The sequence below is a fragment of the Xenopus laevis genome, chromosome 1S (assembly GCF_017654675.1).
Source record: "Xenopus laevis strain J_2021 chromosome 1S, Xenopus_laevis_v10.1, whole genome shotgun sequence".
Classification (NCBI taxonomy): domain Eukaryota; kingdom Metazoa; phylum Chordata; class Amphibia; order Anura; family Pipidae; genus Xenopus; species Xenopus laevis.
This window is the reverse complement of record NC_054372.1, coordinates 83,777,653-83,798,717: the sequence shown is the minus strand read 5'-3', so window position 1 is coordinate 83,798,717 and position 21,065 is coordinate 83,777,653. Positions and strand designations below refer to the sequence as shown.

Below are 21,065 nucleotides of genomic sequence, written 5' to 3'. Positions count from 1 at the left end.
TCTGGGGCAGTACTGATAGTAGCAGTAGGAACTGTAGATGTCATCATAGGAGGCATACGGATAGGAGGTGGAGCAGAAGGTAAGAGCCAAGTAGGAGATACAAGACCAGCCTTTTCAGCCTTTTCCTCCTCCCTACGTTCTCTGAGTCTTTGATCCAACTGAATGGAGGTATGGATAAGTTCCTCCAAGGTGTCAGGGATGCCTGTACGGGCCAACTCATTTTTCAGCTCAGCCGAAAGACCCAGGCGGTAGCGGTTCTTCAGAGCTGCGGGATTCCATTCAGTATCCTCTGCCCACTGACGAAACTCCAGAGTATAGTCCTCGACAGGACGAGTACCTTGTCTCAAGGCATGCAGGGCGGCTTCGGCAGTGGAGGTTCTGTGTGGATCATCATAGACCACGGCCATGGCATCAAAGAACGAGTCCACTGTGGCCAAAACAGGACTTTGCCGATCCAACAGACGGAAGGCCCAAGTCTGGGGCTCACCAGTCAGGAAGGAGATAACAACCCCCACTCGTGTCTGTTCATTCGGATAGGTGTGAGGCTTAAGAGAGAATAGGAGTTTGCAGCTGCTTCTAAAGTTGCGAAATAATTTTCCGGTCACCAGCAAACTTCTCAGGGAAGGCAACTTTCGGCTCCGAAATCTCAGAAGTGATTACTTGTACTTCGGCTGGAGCGGAGGAAGAAGATGCTGTAGCGGAGGAAGGATTAACAGCCGGGGGATGTACTCTGATGTGCTCCTGTATCTGGGCGTAACCGCTCTGAAGCTCTCGAACGGCTTGAGTCAAGGACGACAGCTGTTGCGTTAGGACAGCAAATGGGGAAGCCCCTTCGGTTGGATCCATGGCCTGGTTATACTGTCAGGCTTACCGTCTGATCCAACGAAGAAGGAGCAGGATTAGCAGAATGCGAACCCACAAGCGCCTCGCACAACACTAACCCACCTGGAGTGGAACAGGGAGAAGTGAAGTGGCGAGTAGCCAATGAGACTGACCAGGCGAAGTACAGAGGGTTCAGGCAGAAGCGAAGTCAAACAGGCCGAAGTCGTGGGCAGGCAGCGAAGTATCGTAATCGTAGTCAGGCAAGAAGGTCAGGTCAGGCGGCAATAAGACAATCCGGAAACAGGCTGAGGTCAAACACAGAAGATCAAATAGTAAACAATGCTAGGGGTTCAGTCAAATAACCTAATAACCAGGCAAGGAGTCAGAGTACAGATTGAGATTAAATAGAGCTATTTGGCGCCAAACTAGCGTCATCACGCTGGCGTCGCACAGCTGACGTCAGTGCGTCCGTCATTGGCGTCCGTCGCCGGCGTCCAACACCGCGCGCCGAGTGTATTTGTGTATTCTGGGGTTGATTTATCAAAGGTCGAATGTTAGTTTTTTTTTACTTCAAATGAACTCGAATGGCCTCAAAATTCGAATAGTACGGTATCTTATCCATGCAACACATTAGAGCACCTGCTGCCACAACTCCTCACAGATGTCATTCCCCTCTCCCCACTATGTACATGAATAAGCAGGGATGTCAAAATATTTGCAGTGCTTACGTTTTTAGACCCTTTGCCATAATTACCTAGTTATGACCGTAAGATCATTGCAGAGAAATGATTTTGTGTAGGACTCTCAAGGGTATTTTTTCCAGTATCCCAGTGGGACAGTCCAACCTTAAACAAGGTGCATGTTGAAATTTCCCTGGATGTGTTTGACTATTTCAGTAAACAATCACACTTTTCAATAAGGTATTAAAGCTCAGTTTCACGGTTGCATTGAAGTTGAAACATTTGTGTCACAATTTGGGTGACAAGACACATGCAGTTTATTTTATGTACAAGGCATGCTTAGTGCGATTGGATGCAGATGGAAAGCAGGAAATGGCATGGGTGTCCATCTGATTTGTGGTCTCATTTTCCATTCACATGAAAATCTATTATGGGGATGGTCAGCCCCATTTAACCAGCTTTAATCCATAACAATAAAACTCCACACAATAAAAATGCTACATATGTCATTATGCTCTGCTTCCTATAGCTAGGCCTTCGTGTTTTCACATAAGTAATAGTAGCAACTCTACTGTACCTCAGCATATCTTTCCCATACATTCCCCAGCACACTTTTCCCTACATCTCTTCCATGCCTCAAAATTTTCCTGCACACATGAACTTATTCGTGTCTCTGTTTAGAAAGATTGATGTATACAATTGTATAGTCCTGCATAATATGTTGACACATTACCTATGATGTTGTTTCCTATATTTTTATACTGTTTAATAGTGTATATTACAGAGAGCAGCTCTGCATACTGTATACATATATTATAGGAAATGTGTGCCTTCCCTCTTAGACTTCAACATGACTTGTACATTAATATTTTGAAGCATAGTTTTTTTTTCGTGTAAGTATCACTTTATTTTCCCACATAATTTTACTGTTGCTGTTATCAGTATGTTGCTAAAGTGTAAACATTCCAGCTTGCATGGTATGTCCTGCTCAATCAAAAGAACCTTGACTTGCTGAAAGCTAATGTGCTTGATTTAGGCAGAAAAACATGAAAGCACGTATTTTTAGGTCAATCTCCATCCCGCTTTGTGTAGCTGCACTCAGAAGGAAGCCATACTTTTCAGTGCAGATACAACGAGCTACAGAAGGGGCAGATTCTCTTGTAAAGGTGCCACCCTGGGCTGGTGGACACCCATTACAGCCAGATGTGTGCAAAGGGCATTTACTGTAAGAAGTAGGCATAGTCACAATGTTGCGATGAACAGAGGCACACTTTTATTGAAAACAACTTCTTGTAGGAAAGCAGATTACAGATCAGGGGAACTGGTTGCCAACTCAAAAATATTGAATACACAGTGAACACTTGTCCGCTCCTGGCTGCCTCACTATAGGTCCCCTAGGTTCCCACTACCTCAGAAGTTCTACCTCAATCTACTCACTCCTCGTCTATACTTAGAACCTAATTTTCACGGAACTACGTCAGACATTATTTTGCTATACAAAACAGAAAAAAATTGCCAGTGCTTGGTCTAACTCACTCTGTGGCATTGCCCGGCTGCTAGAAACACCCTTGTGCCAGCGCTTGGTCTGAACTCACAATCTGGAGTTGACCAGCTGCTATAAAGGATAAAAACTCAATTGTAACGTTCACAGCGAGGAACCGCTGTAACGGAGGATAGCCACTCCAAGGGGAGTGGATATGGTGGGAGCCCAGGGGTTTAGCCATAGGTAATTGTAGGCAAAGACATGATGATGATGAAGTAATAGTAGGTTTATTGCAGTCGGAACACAGGAACACAAAAGGCAGGAACAGGCGAAAAGGCTAATCGAGGTATCCAGATGGTGAGGGAAAAATGGGGAACACAGGAACAAAGGTACTCACTCAGGAAACAAGGTAACAAGGTTTTCAGGAATCAGGAAACAAGGTAACAAGGTTTTCAAGGTTCAGGTTCAGGTTCAGATTCAGATTCAGATTCAAATTCAAATTCAAATTCAAATTCAAATTCAAATTCAAATTCAAATTCGCAGGTCAGGAACAAACAGAATACATTCAATGACTCAGCCCTGAGCAAAGCTCAGGGCGGGGTTTATAAAGGGAAGGTGATTAGGAATGGGAAACACATGAGGGTAAACGAGGTGGGCGGAAAACATACAGTGAACAAGCAGATAACAGAAACACTAAACACAAGCATTCAGGACCAGTCCAGAGAGCCCCAGTGGCTCATGAGGCAAATGCTGCAAATGACCAGAACAGCACCACCAGAGTTCAAGTCCTGGGCTGATCCTGACATCAATATTTAGACACAATAAGAAGAAGATTGCCAGCGCACAGGTTTGCCTTTAAAAATAATTTAAAAAATTAGGTGTCAGTACCACACTTTGGCCAAAATATGCAAGATCACATGCTGATCATAAGAAAGAGCACCGAGACAGAGCAGAAAATGGATTACATGGATAGTCTTAACCTCACACATGTCAGTAAGATCATTGCAGAAAATGGATTCCAAGTGTTGCATTAACCGCACACATGGCAATAGTATCACTACAGAAAATGGATAAGGAAAAAGATATTAACCCCACACATACCAGTAAGATCATTGCAGCACAATGGGCACTACATTGCAGAAAATGAGTATTGAGATGTATAATGCACATAGGTTATAGTTTGGTTAAATATCATGACTATGTTTTACTGCAGAAAACAAAAAATATTTGCTAATCACCATTTCCACTTTTTTCCCAAAAGAAATATACATTTATCAAAATGTTCCAATGCCTGAATGAAATGTGCCATTTGTAATTTTACCAATAACTTCCATACTGGAACAGCGTACAGTGCCTTGCAAAAGTCTTCACCCCCCCCCCTCTTGGCATTTTTCATGTTTTGTTGCCTCACAACCTGGAATTAAAATGGATTGTTTGAGAGTTTGCACCATTTTATTTACAGAACATGCCTACCCGTTCTGTAAATGAAAGATTTTTTATAATAATTTGAAGCAAACAACAAATAGGACATCTTCAGCATGTATAACTGCTCACCCCCCCTAAAGTCAGTACTTTGTAGAGCCACCTTTTACGGCAATTACAGCTGCAAGCCACTTTGGATAAGTCTCTGTGAGCTTGCCACTGGGATTTTTGCCCATTCCTCAAGGCAAAACTGCTCCAGCTCCTTCATGTTGGATGGCTTTCACTTGTGAATATCAATCTTCAAGTATGACCGCAGACCACAGAGGTCTGGACTTTGACTAGGCCATTCCAACACATTTAAATGTTTCCCCTTAAACCACTCGAGTGTTGCTTTAGCAGTATGCTTCAGGTCATTGTCCTGCTGGAAGGTGAACTTCCGTCCCAGTCTCAAATCCCAGTCCCTGCTGCTGAAAAACATCCCCACAGCATGCTGCCACCACCATGGTTCACTGTGGCGATGGTGTTCTTGGGGTGATGGGATGTGTTGGATTTGTGCCAGACATAGGGTAAACGAGGTGGGCGGAAAACATACAGTGAACAAGCAGATAACAGAAACACTAAACACAAGCATTCAGGACCAGTCCAGAGAGCCCCAGTGGCTCATGAGGCAAATGCTGCAAATGACCAGAACAGCACCACCAGAGTTCAAGTCCTGGGCTGATCCTGACATCAATATTTAGACACAATAAGAAGAAGATTGCCAGCGCACAGGTTTGCCTTTAAAAATAATTTAAAAAATTAGGTGTCAGTACCACACTTTGGCCAAAATATGCAAGATCACATGCTGATCATAAGAAAGAGCACCGAGACAGAGCAGAAAATGGATTACATGGATAGTCTTAACCTCACACATGCCAGTAAGATCATTGCAGAAAATGGATTCCAAGTGTTGCATTAACCGCACACATGGCAATAGTATCACTACAGAAAATGGATAAGGAAAAAGATATTAACCCCACACATACCAGTAAGATCATTGCAGCACAATGGGCACTACATTGCAGAAAATGAGTATTGAGATGTATAATGGATAGTCATGCACATAGGTTATAGTTTGGTTAAATATCATGACTATGTTTTACTGCAGAAAACAAAAAATATTTGCTAATCACCATTTCCACTTTTTTCCCAAAAGAAATATACATTTATCAAAATGTTCCAATGCCTGAATGAAATGTGCCATTTGTAATTTTACCAATAACTTCCATACTGGAACAGCGTACAGTGCCTTGCAAAAGTCTTCACCCCCCCCCCCTCTTGGCATTTTTCATGTTTTGTTGCCTCACAACCTGGAATTAAAATGGATTGTTTGAGAGTTTGCACCATTTTATTTACAGAACATGCCTACCCGTTCTGTAAATGAAAGATTTTTTATAATAATTTGAAGCAAACAACAAATAGGACATCTTCAGCATGTATAACTGCTCACCCCCCCTAAAGTCAGTACTTTGTAGAGCCACCTTTTACGGCAATTACAGCTGCAAGCCACTTTGGATAAGTCTCTGTGAGCTTGCCACTGGGATTTTTGCCCATTCCTCAAGGCAAAACTGCTCCAGCTCCTTCATGTTGGATGGCTTTCACTTGTGAATATCAATCTTCAAGTATGACCGCAGACCACAGAGGTCTGGACTTTGACTAGGCCATTCCAACACATTTAAATGTTTCCCCTTAAACCACTCGAGTGTTGCTTTAGCAGTATGCTTCAGGTCATTGTCCTGCTGGAAGGTGAACTTCCGTCCCAGTCTCAAATCCCAGTCCCTGCTGCTGAAAAACATCCCCACAGCATGCTGCCACCACCATGGTTCACTGTGGCGATGGTGTTCTTGGGGTGATGGGATGTGTTGGATTTGTGCCAGACATAGCATTTTCCTTGGTGGCCAAAAAGTTTACATTTTAGTCTCATCCGACCAAAGCACCTTCCTCCATACATTTGGGGAGTTGCCGACGTACCTTTTGGCAAACTCAAAACATGCCTTCTTATTTTTAACTTTAAGTAATGGCTTTTTTATGGCCACTCTTCCATAAAGCCCAGCTCTATGGAGTGTACAGCTTATTGTGGTCCTTTGGACAAATACTCCAGTCTCTGCTGTGGAACTCTGCAACTCCATCAGGGTTAACTTTGGTCTCTGTGCTGCCTCTCTGATTAATGCCCTCCTTGCCCAGTCTATGAGTTTTGGTGGCCGGCCCTCTCTTGGCAAGTTTGTTGTGGTACCATGTCAGAAAAGGTGTGTTTATACTGTTCATGTGACACTTACTGTAGATTGCACACAGGTGGACCTCATTTCATGAATTTTGTGACTTTTGAAGGTAATTGGTTGCACTTGCACCAAGATTCTTTAGGTGCTTTGTGACAAAGGGGGTGAATACATGACAAGTTTCAGTTTATTTTTGTTTTTAATTCTTTTTTATATATATTTTTCTCATTCACTTCACTTCACCAACTTAGACTATTTTGTGCAGATCCATCACATAAAATAAGATTAAGAAACATTTAAATTACAGGTTGGAATGTAACAAAATAGGTAAAAACCAGGGGGTGAATATTTTTGCAAAGCGTGTTCCTTTGACCAGCCACTCAGCACAAGCGGCGCATTCTACTGCTTGTCATGGCCCTTCTTTCAGACTCGAAGCCAATGATAAAAGAGAAAGAATTCCTCGAAACAGGATTTACCACAGTTTCCAACCTTGGTCAGCCTTTTTATACCTCTTCCTTAAACTCAGCGCAACTAGAGGTCCGATGATGTTACTACTTGCGCATGCGTGTCAATCTGTCACCGTACATTACAAAGCTTCCATGAAGGTTATTGCGCAGGCGCACGCACGCGCAAACTATTTTTAAAAAAATTTATGAGGAAGATGAAGAAGGAAGAGTCGCTTCCCATTTCAAGGTTGAAAAAGGCGTAACACTTGAAAAAGGGCTCTGACCCGAAACATGTAGTGTTCTACACTGCTAAATAAAGAAAGCACTTGCAGTTTGAAATCACTGCCTGCTGTTTATTACAGCAGGCAGTGATCACTTTGGGAGTGTGACACAAACTCCTGGAATCTACAGCTGGAAGAAGTTTGAAACCATTGAGCTGGTACCAAAATCTTTGCTTTACCTTTGCATTTAACACAAACCTTATTTATTTTTTGTGTGTTAAGAAAAAGGTTACTATGAGTATACAGTCATGAAAAAGTTTGGGAACCCCTCTCAGCCTGCATAATAATTTACTCCACTTTCAGCAAAAAAGATAACAGTAGTATAACTTTCATTTCCCAGGAACATCTGAGTACTAAAGATTTTTAGTGAAGCAGTATTCAGTTGTATGAAATTAAATCAAATGTGAAAAACTGGCTGTGAAAAGGTATTTAAGGAAGCCAATTGCAAGTTGTGCTTCTGTTTGACTCTCCTCTGAAGAGAGACAACATGGGATCCTCAAAGCAACTCTCAAAAAACCTGAAAATAAAGATGGTTCAGTAACATTTTTTATTTTTTAGGGGAAGGCTACAAAAAGCTATCTCAGAGGTTTAAACTGTTGGTTTCAACTGTGAGGAATGTAATCAGAAAATGGAAGGCCACAGGCACAGTTGCTGTAAAACCCAGGTCTGGCAAGCCAAAAAAAAATACAGGATCGGTTTATGTGATGGATTGTGAGAATGGTTACAGACAACCCAAAGATCACCTCCAAGAACATCTTGCTGCAGATGGTGTATCTGTACATCGTTCTACAATTCAGCGCAATTTACACAAAGAACATCTGTATGGCAGGGGGATGAGAAAAAAGCCCTTTCTGCACTCACGCCACAAACAGAGTCACTTGTATGCAAAAGCTCATTTAGTCAAGCCACAGTCATTTTGGAACAAACTACTTTGGACTGATGAGACAAAAATTTAGTTATTTGGTCATAACTAAAAACACTTTGCATGGCGAAAGAAGAACACCACATTCCAAGAAAAACACCTGCTAACTACTGTCAAATTTGGTGGAGGTTCCATCATACTGTGTGGCTAGTTCAGGGACTGGGGTGCTTGATAAAGTTGAGGGTCGGATGAATTCAACCCAATAACAACAAATTCTTCAGGATAATGTACAAGCATTAGTCACAAAGTTGTACGTAGTTGTTACGTAGGGGTTGGATATTCCAACAAAACAATAACCCTAAACACACTTCGAAATCTACAAAGGCATTTATGCAGAGAGAGAAGTACAATATTTTGGAATGGCCGTCACAGTCCTTACATATCATAAAAATCTATGGGATGATTTGAAGCAAGCTGTCCATGCTCAGCAGACATCAATTTGGAGAGATTTTGTATGGAAAAATGGTCAAAAATACCGCCATCCAGAATCCAGACACTCGTCAAAGGCTATAGAAGCCATCTAGAGGCAAAACATTTGCAAAAGGAGGCTCAACTAAGTATTGATGTAATATATCTGTTGGGGTGCCCAAATTTATGCCCCTGTCTTATTTTGTTATGATGCATATTGAATTTATTCTGTTAATCGAAAAAACTTTGTCACTGCTGAAATACTACCGTTTCCATAAGGCATGTTATATATTAAAAGGAAGTTGCTACTTTGAAAGCTCAGGCAATGATGAACAAAACTCCAGAAAATTCATTTTGTGGACAAAATGTGCAAACAATATGGGAACTTTCAAACACAAACAGGAAAATAAACAAAGCTGCTTGATAGGTTCTGCATGGCTGGGAAGTAAGGTGAGACTCCCCCTGCTGTTCATAAATATGATTGTTTCCCTGAAGAGCAGTTAGGGACCTTCTGACAATTCCTATTCACAGCAGTAAATTAAGGGAGAATTTCACTTCATACAGTCAGGTTTCTTATAAAAACGATACGCATTTCTTAATTAAAAGAAAAAAAATTTCATTGAAAATTGGAGATAGGTTTCTTTTTCATTAAAGAAAGTAAAAATGGGATTTTATTTTTTTTCCTTGTCATGCCCTTTAAGATTGACAGTGCAAGACAATTTAGGCCAATATGTTTTTTTAATACTTATAGAAATTAAAAAAACATTTTTCAAATAATACTGTGCTCACATTATGCAGCTACATTGTGTAACTGAATGTGAGACATGTAAATACACTATATAAGATTGAAAAGATAACTTCAGATGAAGGGGCTACTTTGATAACTTAGCAGCGGATTACAATATATTGTCTTCACTCTCCAATTGATAAGGATTAAGAGAAATCTGTAAGATTTCCTTTTTAAGATTTACCTTTTCCTGTGCTATTTACCTGCTTTCCCTTTGGCTTACCAGGAAGCAAGAATCCCAAAACTACACTGAAACTATCAGTAATAACAACGAGCAATGATGGTGAGGTGAGTTGAATGAAACTATTGTACTTTTGGAAGTAAATTGTTTGCAAAATGGAGATGTAAAGGACCACACAATTATGAACCTTAACATTATAGTCATCACTTTAGACCCAACATCATAAACATTTTGCAATTCCAACATTCTGTATCATTCTGCAATTTTGCAACTTTGAATAGCATGGTGTGCAATTGATTGTAAAGGCCCAAATAAATGCAGGCAAAGTAGCACAGCAATAAAAACGTCCTTTAAATATTCCATCCTCATTCTTCTAATATGATTACTAACATTACATATAATTACTTTTTTTAAAAAAACGATTGTTTTTTTGTGGCTCAATGTTGTTTGTTTCACAGATTGTTGCTGCTCAGAATAAGGAATTGGTTCTTCCATTCCATTCTCTTTTCAAGTCGGCAGAATTTATTGTGAGAGCTGGCTTGGCACAGGATGGAAAATTGTGAGTGAGCCTGTGTTTCACTAGTAACTATTTCATTCATTAAGTTTGTAGATTTAATCTTAATTTTTCTCTGTTATCTGTACCTGCATTCTGATTCCCTAGCAATGCGGATGTCGAACAGAACGCAACTTCCTGCTTTTCAGCTCTCTTACTTTGAGTTAGTCAGCGACTTGGGGGGGGGCACGTGGGACATAACTGTTTAGTGAGTTTGCAATTGATCCTCAGCATGCAGTTCAGATTCAAAAGCAAACAGTTATGACCCATGTGACCCCCCCCCCCAAGTCACTGATTGGTTACTGCCTGGTACCAATCAGTTTAAACCAAAAGAGCTGCAAAACCGGAAGTAATGTTCTGGCTATTATGTTAGACATCCAGTTACTCCAGCCTTTATATGTTACATTTTTGGCTAACTAAACATTTTTCACAGCTGTTATTTGTATGTTTTTGAAACTGTTCCTAATGTGTAATCTTGCCTTATGTGTTTTTATACAAACATGTATTTTTCTCTGTTCGTGTTGCTTCTGGTGTACAACCATTTACCCATCAATCTCCTGCAGTGCTTGGGTCATGCTTTTGGATCTTCCACAGTGCCTCCTGCAGTTGGTTTTGCTTCCCCCTGAACTATTCATCCAGTGTGTGAAGATGAAGAGCAACAAAAACAATATGTTAAGAAGATGCCTCCACAAATCCAGCCATTTATCATCTATGAAGAAAAGAGTGACGTATGGGTCAATGTAAGAATATTGTTGAAGAATTATTTTTATTATTAAAGAAAGCATACTGATTAAAGTTAACAAGTAACAACAGGGAATATCAGGTGAGATGATTAGAAATTACTTTTGACGCTGTAAACTTATCCCCACTTTTATGTGTCTATCTTTAGAGCCAGCAGTGAGTAGAGGGACAATTGTGTTAAAAAATTCTTCTATAGTAAATATTTACCATATTTACTCAGTGTAAATTTTATGGAGCCATTGGAGATGTGGTACAAGAATTTAGGAGTATATCCAGGCTTAAATAGACAGAATACACATTTTCAACATTATCTGAATGAATACGGCATGTGCTGAACACATTTTTTGCCTATGCTAAAATAGGGTGTATAATGTCTACTTAAAAAACACCTGTTATAGGAAAAAACATTATTTGTCCCATATGAATTTGTTTCTGTTTAGTTACATAGTTGTTTTTTAGTTTAGGTTTGTAAAGTAAGAACACAAGTAAATGTAAAGTATTTAAAGAATTTAGCATTTACATGTGTAAATTATTTAGATAGTGCTCTGTGGCTAATGGAGTACTGCTTTTACCTCCTGCCTGAGGAAAAAAAAGGAGTTCATATTAGACTTGTGAAATGTGAATTAATCATTTCACATAGTGAATTTGTAATTTTTCATTGATGTAACTGGTGCTAGGCCTATCCCAGTCCAGTTTATCTCCAGATTGGTATTTTACATGTTTTGCCACATGGCATGTAAGTTTCATATTTTGGTCAAAATATTGTACTAATGCCTCAATTTTTGTAAAATATATTCAAATAGATTTACATAGGCTGAATTTGAATACTGTCAATGTGTTGTTTGCATAGAACTGTGTAAGGTAGCCAGCATGAGGGACAAGTAATAAGTTGTGGTTTATTTGTCAGTTCCTGTCCCTGCGGTTGGCTGAAAGCTAGAGGCTTTACCTTCTGTCGGTTTATTTTTTTATTCCCTGCTTTTAGGAGTGGTTACTATGGAAGTTGTATAACATAATGTATATGCAATTTCAAAGGGTACCATGTACTGTATGTAAGTGACATAGTCAATATTTTAAGACCCATTATCTCTTGCTACAAACTTGTAACGTATTCCATTTGCAGCAGGGCTGAGCCTTCATTTATTAAGAGGTGTCTACAATTAATCTGCTGATTGCCTTACAATATTTTTAAGCCTGATAAAAAATTACTACTTCTACGATCTCCTTTGTGCTGAGCTTTAAATTGTACTAACTGTTAGGGGCAGATTTATCAAGCGGTGAAGTAAAATTTTGAATTTAAAAATTCGATTTTGAGCTATTTTTAGTGTATTTTGACTATCGAATAGTCCAAATTTCGATTCGAATTTAAAATAAATTTGACTATTCAAATATCGAAATTTATTAAGTACTGACCTCGACCATTCGTCATCTAAAACCTGCTGAATTTCTGTTTTAGCAAAGTTTCTCTTGCCTGATTGGGGGGCACGGGCACCATGGGGATGAAGATCCTGCAGCTTGGAGAGTGGACACTAAACTGTTAACTGTAACTCCTCCTCTTGCTCTGGGCTTCATCCCCTGCCTCCTCCTACATGTGTTCAGTTTCTTTAAAGGGGAAGGAAACCTAGTCGGCGCAAACCCCCCACCCCCTCCCATTTGTTGCCCACCCTCCCTCCTCCCCCCTGGCCTACCCGTCCCGCTGGGCAAATGCCCCTAACTTGTTACTTACCCTTCTGTGCAGGTCCAGTCCAGGGAGTTCACAGACGACATCTTCTTCCACGCGATCTTCTTCCTGCTTTGAACGGCGCATGCGCAGTAGGATCATTTTGCCGGTACGATCTACTGCGCATGCGCGTGACTTTTGGCGCATGCGCAGTAGATTCGTACCGGCGAAATGATCCTACTGCGCATGTGCCAAAACGCTGTTCACAGCAGGAAGAAGATCGCGTGGAAGAAGATGTCGTCTGTGAACTCCCTGGACTGGACCTGCGCAGAAGGGTAAGTAACAAGTTAGGGGCATTTGCCCAGCGGGACGGGTAGGCCAGGGGGGAGGAGGGAGGGTGGGCAACAAACAGGAGGGGGGGTGGGGGGTTTGCGCCGACTAGGTTTCCTTCCCCTTTAGGGCTGGGACACACTGGGCGATTTGGGGAGATTTAGTCGCCTGGCGACTAATCGCCGTGACTTTCCACGACCAATCTTCCCCGAATGCCTCCCCTCGCTCTGCGCCTGGCTAAAATGAAAAATTGCCTGCGCTAATCACACGCGGCGATTCGTTTTCCGAAGTCGCCTGAAGTTTCCTCGTGAGGCAACTTCGGGCGACTTCGGAAAACGAATCGATGCGTGTGATTAGCACAGGCGATTTTTCATTTTAGCCAGGCGCAGAGCGAGGGGAGGCATTCGGGGAGAAAAGTCACGACGATTAGTCGCCAGGCGACTAAATCTCCCCAAATCGCCCAGTGTGTTCCAGCCCTTAAGTGTCCTCAGAGGAGAAGACATGGAAAACAGGTGGCAGGAGCAATTGATCACAGTTAAGATCAAGCCACAATAGGGGACATTGATCTACAGGCTCATGGGCCCCTCCAGCTGAAGGATCAGGAATCTTTACATACTGCCCAACAGCCTTTCTGCTCTCCAGAGGACTGCAGGCTAGCTCCCCATTCCCTGTTGCTGTATTCCCACTCCCCAGAGGTCTGCACCAGCAAAATACATATGCAGGTGAGTGTACACGCACGCGCGTGTATATATATATATATATATATATATATATATATATATATATATATATATATATATATAGTGGACTTCCACAAAGGGGCGACTGGAGCTCCATCTGCGGCTATTCCCACTATGCTCCAGGCACAGAAAACCGTGTCCGCCAAAGTCTACCACAGAGTGTGGAAGACGTTCATTGGATGGTGGGAGGCCAGAGACATGGACCAACAGAGGGCAACGTAAAGAGAAAAACTATCGTTCCTCCAAAACGGATACACTAAGGGACTAGCTTTAAGTGTCAGCAATGTCCATCCAGTCTCCAGTACCTCCTTGTTTGTTTGTTTGTTTATTTATTTTGTGTATTTAAGTGTTTTGTCATTTTTCAGGTTCATGATGTCTTCCACCTGCTAAGACAGGAAAAGGAGAATGAGATTCACTTCATTTGCAGCAGTGAAAGTCAGACTGAATTCTGCCATCTCTATATGATAACATCTGTGTTGCAAAATGAGCACAGAGAATGGTCAGAAATGACCATCCCATGCACAGGTCTTTATTGCTTCTTACACAATTTATGCTTTTTTATTAGTACTTTGTGTTTTCATGCCAGTTTAGGGTCATTTTAATTGTTATTTATTCTATGATCCGTGTTCTCATCTTTTTCTTAACACAATTTTACATTTTTCTACCATCTTGCCTTTTAAGCAATCACTCTTACTTGCCTTGTTTTAAGCTTGTCTGTTTTGCTTTTAGTGGATATGTTTAAATGTCAAATAAACCAGGAGGTGGCACTAACCAGTGGAGACTGGGAGGTTCTGTGTCGTCATGGAACTAAGGTAAGCAGCTGTGTATATACAAATTGTAGTTTGTATAATTTTAAGCTTTTCATTTTAACCTGTGGATTTTCTTACATTTACACTTTATCCCTACAGGTCTGGGTAAATGAAGAAATGCAGTTAGTTTATTTTCAAGGTACAAAGGACACTGCCTTGGAGCATCATCTATACGTTACAAGTTATTAACACCCTGGAGAGGTGGTGACTGAACAGGGTTATTCACACATCTGCACTATGAGCCCAGTGAGTAAAAACACCTTATTTTGCCTACTTCTGGTTCTGATAAATTTTACCCACTTCATAAACAAATGTATAAATGTGCTGCTTGACAACTTTGTCACAGATTGGTGAGGACCAACTAGAAATTCTACTATATTAGATCTAATGATTTCTAACAACCCAGAGTAAATTATAAAGAACATATGGGAAATTATGCCATGTTATCTTATTTAGGGCATATTTATCAAAGCCTAAGGTGGATAGGGACATAGACTGCCTGTGCTCACAGGAAAAGCATGAAAATATTTTTAAGGGATCACATCAAGAATTTGTACTATAAAAAAATCTAATTAATTAAATTGTAGTGATAATTGTGTTTATCTTTTGTAATGCTTTTTATGATGTGATGATTTTATGAAGTGACTAGGAACTTGGGGTTGTAATAGATGTTATCTAAGTATAGTGCCACTTAAACATGCACTTTTTAATCCAAGGTCTTCTGGTCATAATAATCCTTGTACATGGATAGAAAACTGGCTAAAGGATTGTGTACAGAGGGTGGGTATCAATGGCAGGTTCTATAATTGGAATAGGGTTCCTGATGTATTGGGTCCATTTACGGTATAATTAATAAAATGTTTTTGGAGATGGCATAGTAAGCCTGTGTTTGCCAATGACATCAAACTAAGTAGGCCAATTAATTCCATCCAGGATGTGTCATACTTGCCTGGGGTTCTGGAGAAACTGGCAATATGGGAGGCTGGCAGATGAGAGCCATTATTGATAAAATGTAAAATGTAATGTAAAATTGTTAATTTTGTTATTTAAAAAGATGCAAGCCAATTATATCCTTAATGGAACTAATTAGGTAAACTCATGATTGAGGTGGACATGGGGTAACTTGTGGATAATATATAGAGAAGTGCCAACACGGTATTGTCCGTTACAAAGAACTGGTAAGGCCCTGCCTAGATTATGCAGTGCATTTTTGGTCCTCAATGCTTAAAAAAGGGTTAAAAGAAAAGATGAAAGTCCAAAGAAAGCGACTAAGTTAATTAAGGGTATGGAAGGTCTCCTTTGAGAGAAAGTTGGGGTGCTTAAGGGAGGTTATAACTGTACATACATATAAATGGGGACCATAGAACCAAATTTTTGATTCTTTATTTACCAGTAGATCATTCAATACATTTATTCAATTAGAAAGGAGGTTCCACCTTAAAATGTGAAAGAGGTTTTTTTACACAGTGAGAGTGTAATTGTCTTGCTGAAGCGGTTGTACTGGCAGATACATAATGTATATAATACACAAAAGCCATGAATATCTTGTAAATGATATCCTTATAAACAGTGAGTTCTGATGTCATCAGTTATAAATGGTGAATGTCATTTCTGTCACATGACTCACTGAAACTTGTGTATTATAATAAATAAAGTACCCCCTCTTGTAAAATATGAGGATATTAGAAGTTACCTCGGAGTTCCATGACCTGTATAAAAGCACTCGGCCTTCAGCCTCGTGCTTTTATGTGGTCATGAAACTCCTTGGTAACGTATAATATCCTTATATTTTACAAGAGGGGGTACTTTATTCACTATATAATTTATAGTATACAAAAAAGTATTAAGAAAAGTCCGGATGCCTTTTTAGAACACTGAGAAATAAACTCTTAGTACAAAGTTGATTCAGGGACTGGTCTGATTGCATCAGAGGGGAAAAACATTTCAAGATGTTCAGATGGGTTCTTTTCAGCTTCCCCTGTATGAGTTAACAGGTTGGTTTCACAAAAAGGTTGAACTTGATGGACATGTGTGAATCACAGTCCTAATACTGTCTTCACTTTATAAACTAATTTAGTTCAGAAAAAATGTACTCTTAACCTTTGTTAATAGTCTACAGTGAGAAACCTGGCTTTGCCTTCTTTGTATATTTTGCCGCTCCTTCATGTAAGAATGCTGATTTACATATTTTTGCTATGTCAAAGGAAAGGAACAATAACCTTTTTAGAGCATAGTGTTACGCTAAACTGCTCTAATAATATGACTATGAAGATTTTCATTCATCCAGGTCATGGTATATCTAGTATAGGTAAATCTAAAAACAACTGGACTTGCTGAGTAATCAATGAAGACGTTTCACTACTCATCCGAGCAGCTTCTTCAGTTCGACTTTTTCTAGGAGTTGCATGACACATTGTATAATCCTATCACAGTAACTACACAGAATCTACACCTCTGTGAATTTCTTCAGATGTCACCTCTTTGAAGAGTTACAATGTGCCATTGTGATTGGATTAGTGGAAGAGTTTATATGACGAGAATTTCCCACACCAGTCAGTCGAACTGAAGAAGCTGCTTGGATGAGTTGTGAAACGTCTTCATTGGTTACTCAGCAAGTCCAGTTGTTTTTAGATTTACCTATACTAGATGCTCTAATAATAGTTAAATCATACTGCTCTTTCCACTGTTTTACCATAAATACCTGTTTGAAAATATCTGCTGGAAGACTCTTAATATGGCAGTTGGAATTTATACAGCCACAGCTTTGTAGGACAGCTTAAAAATCAGAAATCTAAAATTGATTATGGAATGTACATTTATGCCTTTTTTCATGCTGGCATTTGTTTGAGTTTTGGAGGGAGGATGTGTAACTGCTTTTAAACCCTGATTTTAAAGTCTCAACTCTATGCATATAACATGATGACTAGTTGCAATGCCTGATTTCCCTACTCAAGAGACTTTCTGCAGATGTTTTCTAATAGGTATTTATGGGTGAATCAGTGGAAAAAGTTAAAGGGAAGTGTGAGTTAACTTGTATTAGAGCAGTATAGAGTAGGCTTGTTTTAGAGTTGCTGATACTTTAACTGAAACCCCAACATCAATGGCAAGAATACTGATACCATCCAAAAAAAAAAAAAATATCAATCTTATTCGGTATATAGAAGATCACTTTTTGACTTTTTCATTCACAGAACTTCGATATGTTTGTTAGCCAATACAGCAGTGTGTCCTGCTCAATGGGAATCCACTGTACCAGCAGCCACAGTTTGGAGCTAGCGTAATGGAGGCTGCAAGTAAGAAAAAAAGTTGTGTGTTTTTAGATTAGGGGTGCACCAAACCCTTTGATTCTGGAATACGTTGGCTACCTAATCATTTGCTCTGGATCTAGTCAAATACTGAACTGAATCTGAATCCCTCGCAGCAGGCGGAAAAAGCTAATGTGTTGTCAAAAAAAGCAAATTTTTCTCATTTTGTAAGGTTCAGATTTGGTTCACCTAGGTTCTTGGATTTGGCCAAATCTGAAATCTGATGGAAAAGGCTCTGATTTGGCCCAATCCCGAATACAATGCTGGATTTGTTTCATCCCTAGTTTAGCAACCACCTCCTGTATTCTGATTCTGTATATTTAGTCTTTCAAATGTAGGACTTTTATGTATTAAGTTAGATCTGCTCTGTATAAATAGTGACGTTTGAGTAACATAAAGTACAGAAAATACAAAATCCCATAGACTGTACATATAAATCATATATGGAGATGTATTACCCAGAATGCTTTATACCTAGGACTTTAAGAAAAGGAGACTTCTGTTTGGAACACCATGCTTAAAATTTACTAAAGCACATTTAAACATTAATCATCGGTACAATGGTTTTGCCATTATTATGAATTTATGCTGTTACAGGCATTATTTTATTTTTATTAGTAAGCACATTTAGCCAACAAAAAGAACAGTTATTTAAGCAAAACACAGATTTCTGGGCACATGTATGTTAGCCATCAATTACTATCACCTTTGGATTTTGGCAGAATTTGGTCCACAGTTTTGATTTTACTTATTCATCATAATACAGTATAGAAATTTTGACTCCCAAGTCTTTCATCTCCTTGGCTTTCAAATTGCAAGTCTGTGTTGATCCTTCACCCCCATGTTCGTGTTCAAAACTGGTAAATATGTCTATTTGCATTCTTCAGATGCAAATAGTCACATCTGCATTCATCCCTTCCACTTTGGATCTTAATTTTCATCAGTTAACTTTTTTAACCCTCTCCAACACAGGATGCCCTCCATATTATGTACCTCCTGAGATCTTTCACTTCGAGGCATCTAGTCAAGTGAAACTTTATGGAATGGTTTATAAACCTCACAACCTGGTCCCAGGAACCAAATACCCCACTATCCTGTTTGTATATGGAGGACTTCAGGTAAGAATTACCTACATGAAAAGAAACAAAAGTGCTGATTCTAGATATCCTACAAATAAACAACATTTGTGGTATGTTTAACCTCTTTACCATTCCAAAAGTATCCTTTAATGCACCAAAAAATAAATAAATAAATAGTTGGAAATACTAAGTGCACAAGACATGCAGTCAGACATGATATATTAACTTTATCAAATACAGTATTTAGCAATCTGTTTATGGGTCTGTGTGGTGTAAAGGCCTCATGTTTTTATATATCGGTAATGGAAATTGATTTGTTTTATTTATTTATTTATTTAATTTATTTATAATAATACGCAGATTTTATTGAGGCATGTTACATAAATACAGCAGAAGAGAGAAAAACTGCAGCACCTCTTGTTTGCAAAATGTGAGAATTTATTACAATCGGTCAGTAACAGGCAACGTTTCGGGCCTGGTCTTGCCCTTTCTAAGCACTGTTTATAAGGATCTCATTTGTGTTTTATATAGTGAATAAAGTACCCCCTATTGTAAAATATAAGGATATTATAAGTCTCTGAGGAGTTCCATGACCATATAAAAGCACAGTGCTTTTATAAAGGCCATGGAACTTAGAGGTGACGTCTAATATACTCATTTTGCAACACAAAGCACTGTTATCCATAAATTTAGTGGCATATAGCTAAGCTAGATTGCCACCCATTTTCCACTTTTCTGAATGTTGCCACCCATATTCCAGTTCTGGGTGTTTCACTGTGCCATGCAGACCCATCTTTCAAACAAACCTTCTGTTCTCTTGCATTAGGTACAGTTAGTGAACAACTCATTTAAAGGAATGAAATATCTGCGTCTAAACACTTTAGCCCACCTTGGATATGCAGTTGTTGTAATAGATGGATGGGGGTCCTGTCACAGAGGACTTGCTTTTGAGGGTGCACTTAGAAACAAAATGGTGAGTACAGATATTCTTTTTGCATTTCTCTCTTACCTGCTCATATCTTGTTTTAATTAGATAACTTTGGTTGAGACTATGACTGACTACTGGATTTTCTCTTTATCTCTTCCTGGTCCGTAGGGTCAGGTGGAGATTCAGGACCAAGTTGAAGGCTTTGTGGATTTGGATAGGGTAGTAATCCATGGATGATCATATGGGGGTTTCCTATCTGTTATGGGGATCATACAGAGGCCTGAGGTTTTCAAGGTGAGGTATTTACAGTTCTCACCAACTCTGTAAATGCAAAGTGGTTATGAAGGATGGATTAACACTTTTATTTATTACTGATATTCAAAATGCACTAAATTTAGCTCTTTCACCTGGTTATTTATTGTGTTCTCTTATTCTACCCTTTTTGTCCAGGCCTCATTGTCTTCTGATCCTTCATGGATTTCTCGATGAGAATGTGCACTTGCATACTAATTTCTTATTGTCTCAACTGATTCGAGCAGGGAAACCTTATCAACTTCGGGTACCAAGGGGGTTTGCAGATGCGGTAGGTCAGTTTAATTGACCAGAGCAGGTTCGCAAAGTTGTTATAAATTAATTTTTAAATGTTGCTTTACGGTTTTCAACATCTCTATTTATAAGTACAGTTATAACAGTGTTTAAATTATGGATGTACCAAATCTAGTTTTTGTGATATTCACATTGCTTTGTTGTTTGTGTACTAAATCAGGGGTGCCCAAACTTTTTGCAACGAGGGCCAGATTTGGTGAGGTGAAAATGTGTGTGGGCCGACCATTCAGCCTGACATTCTTTGAACCATTAACATTAAATTACAGGAATTGAGTAATCGTAGCAGTAATATTTGGGCACATTAGTGAAATGATCTGCCACTTTGTGCTGAAGGTGTTAGCAATAGACACGTACTGGAATAGAGTGACGCCATACTTCTTTAGTTTACTGTACTGGCACGTCAGTATGTCTATTGACACCTTCAGCCCTAAAGAAGTATGCGAAAACAGCGCGTCTCTACGTGCCAATACGTGTCTATTGCTAACACCTTCAGCACACAGGCAGCAGTATAGATCAAGTGGCAGATCATTTAACTAATGTGCCTTAATATTACTGCTATGGGATTCCTGATCGCACAGTGCTGGGGGGCCTCATTATTAGTAATTTCATGATAGAGTCTGAGGGCCGGTG

The 21,065-nt window shown here is 39.6% G+C and overlaps 1 pseudogene; it reads left to right on the top strand.

Annotated features, from left to right (window-relative positions):
* The first annotated feature begins 5,236 nt into the window (after window positions 1–5,236).
* Window positions 5,237–20,176, top strand: LOC108704619 (annotated as a pseudogene).
* The last annotated feature ends 889 nt before the right edge of the window (window positions 20,177–21,065 follow it).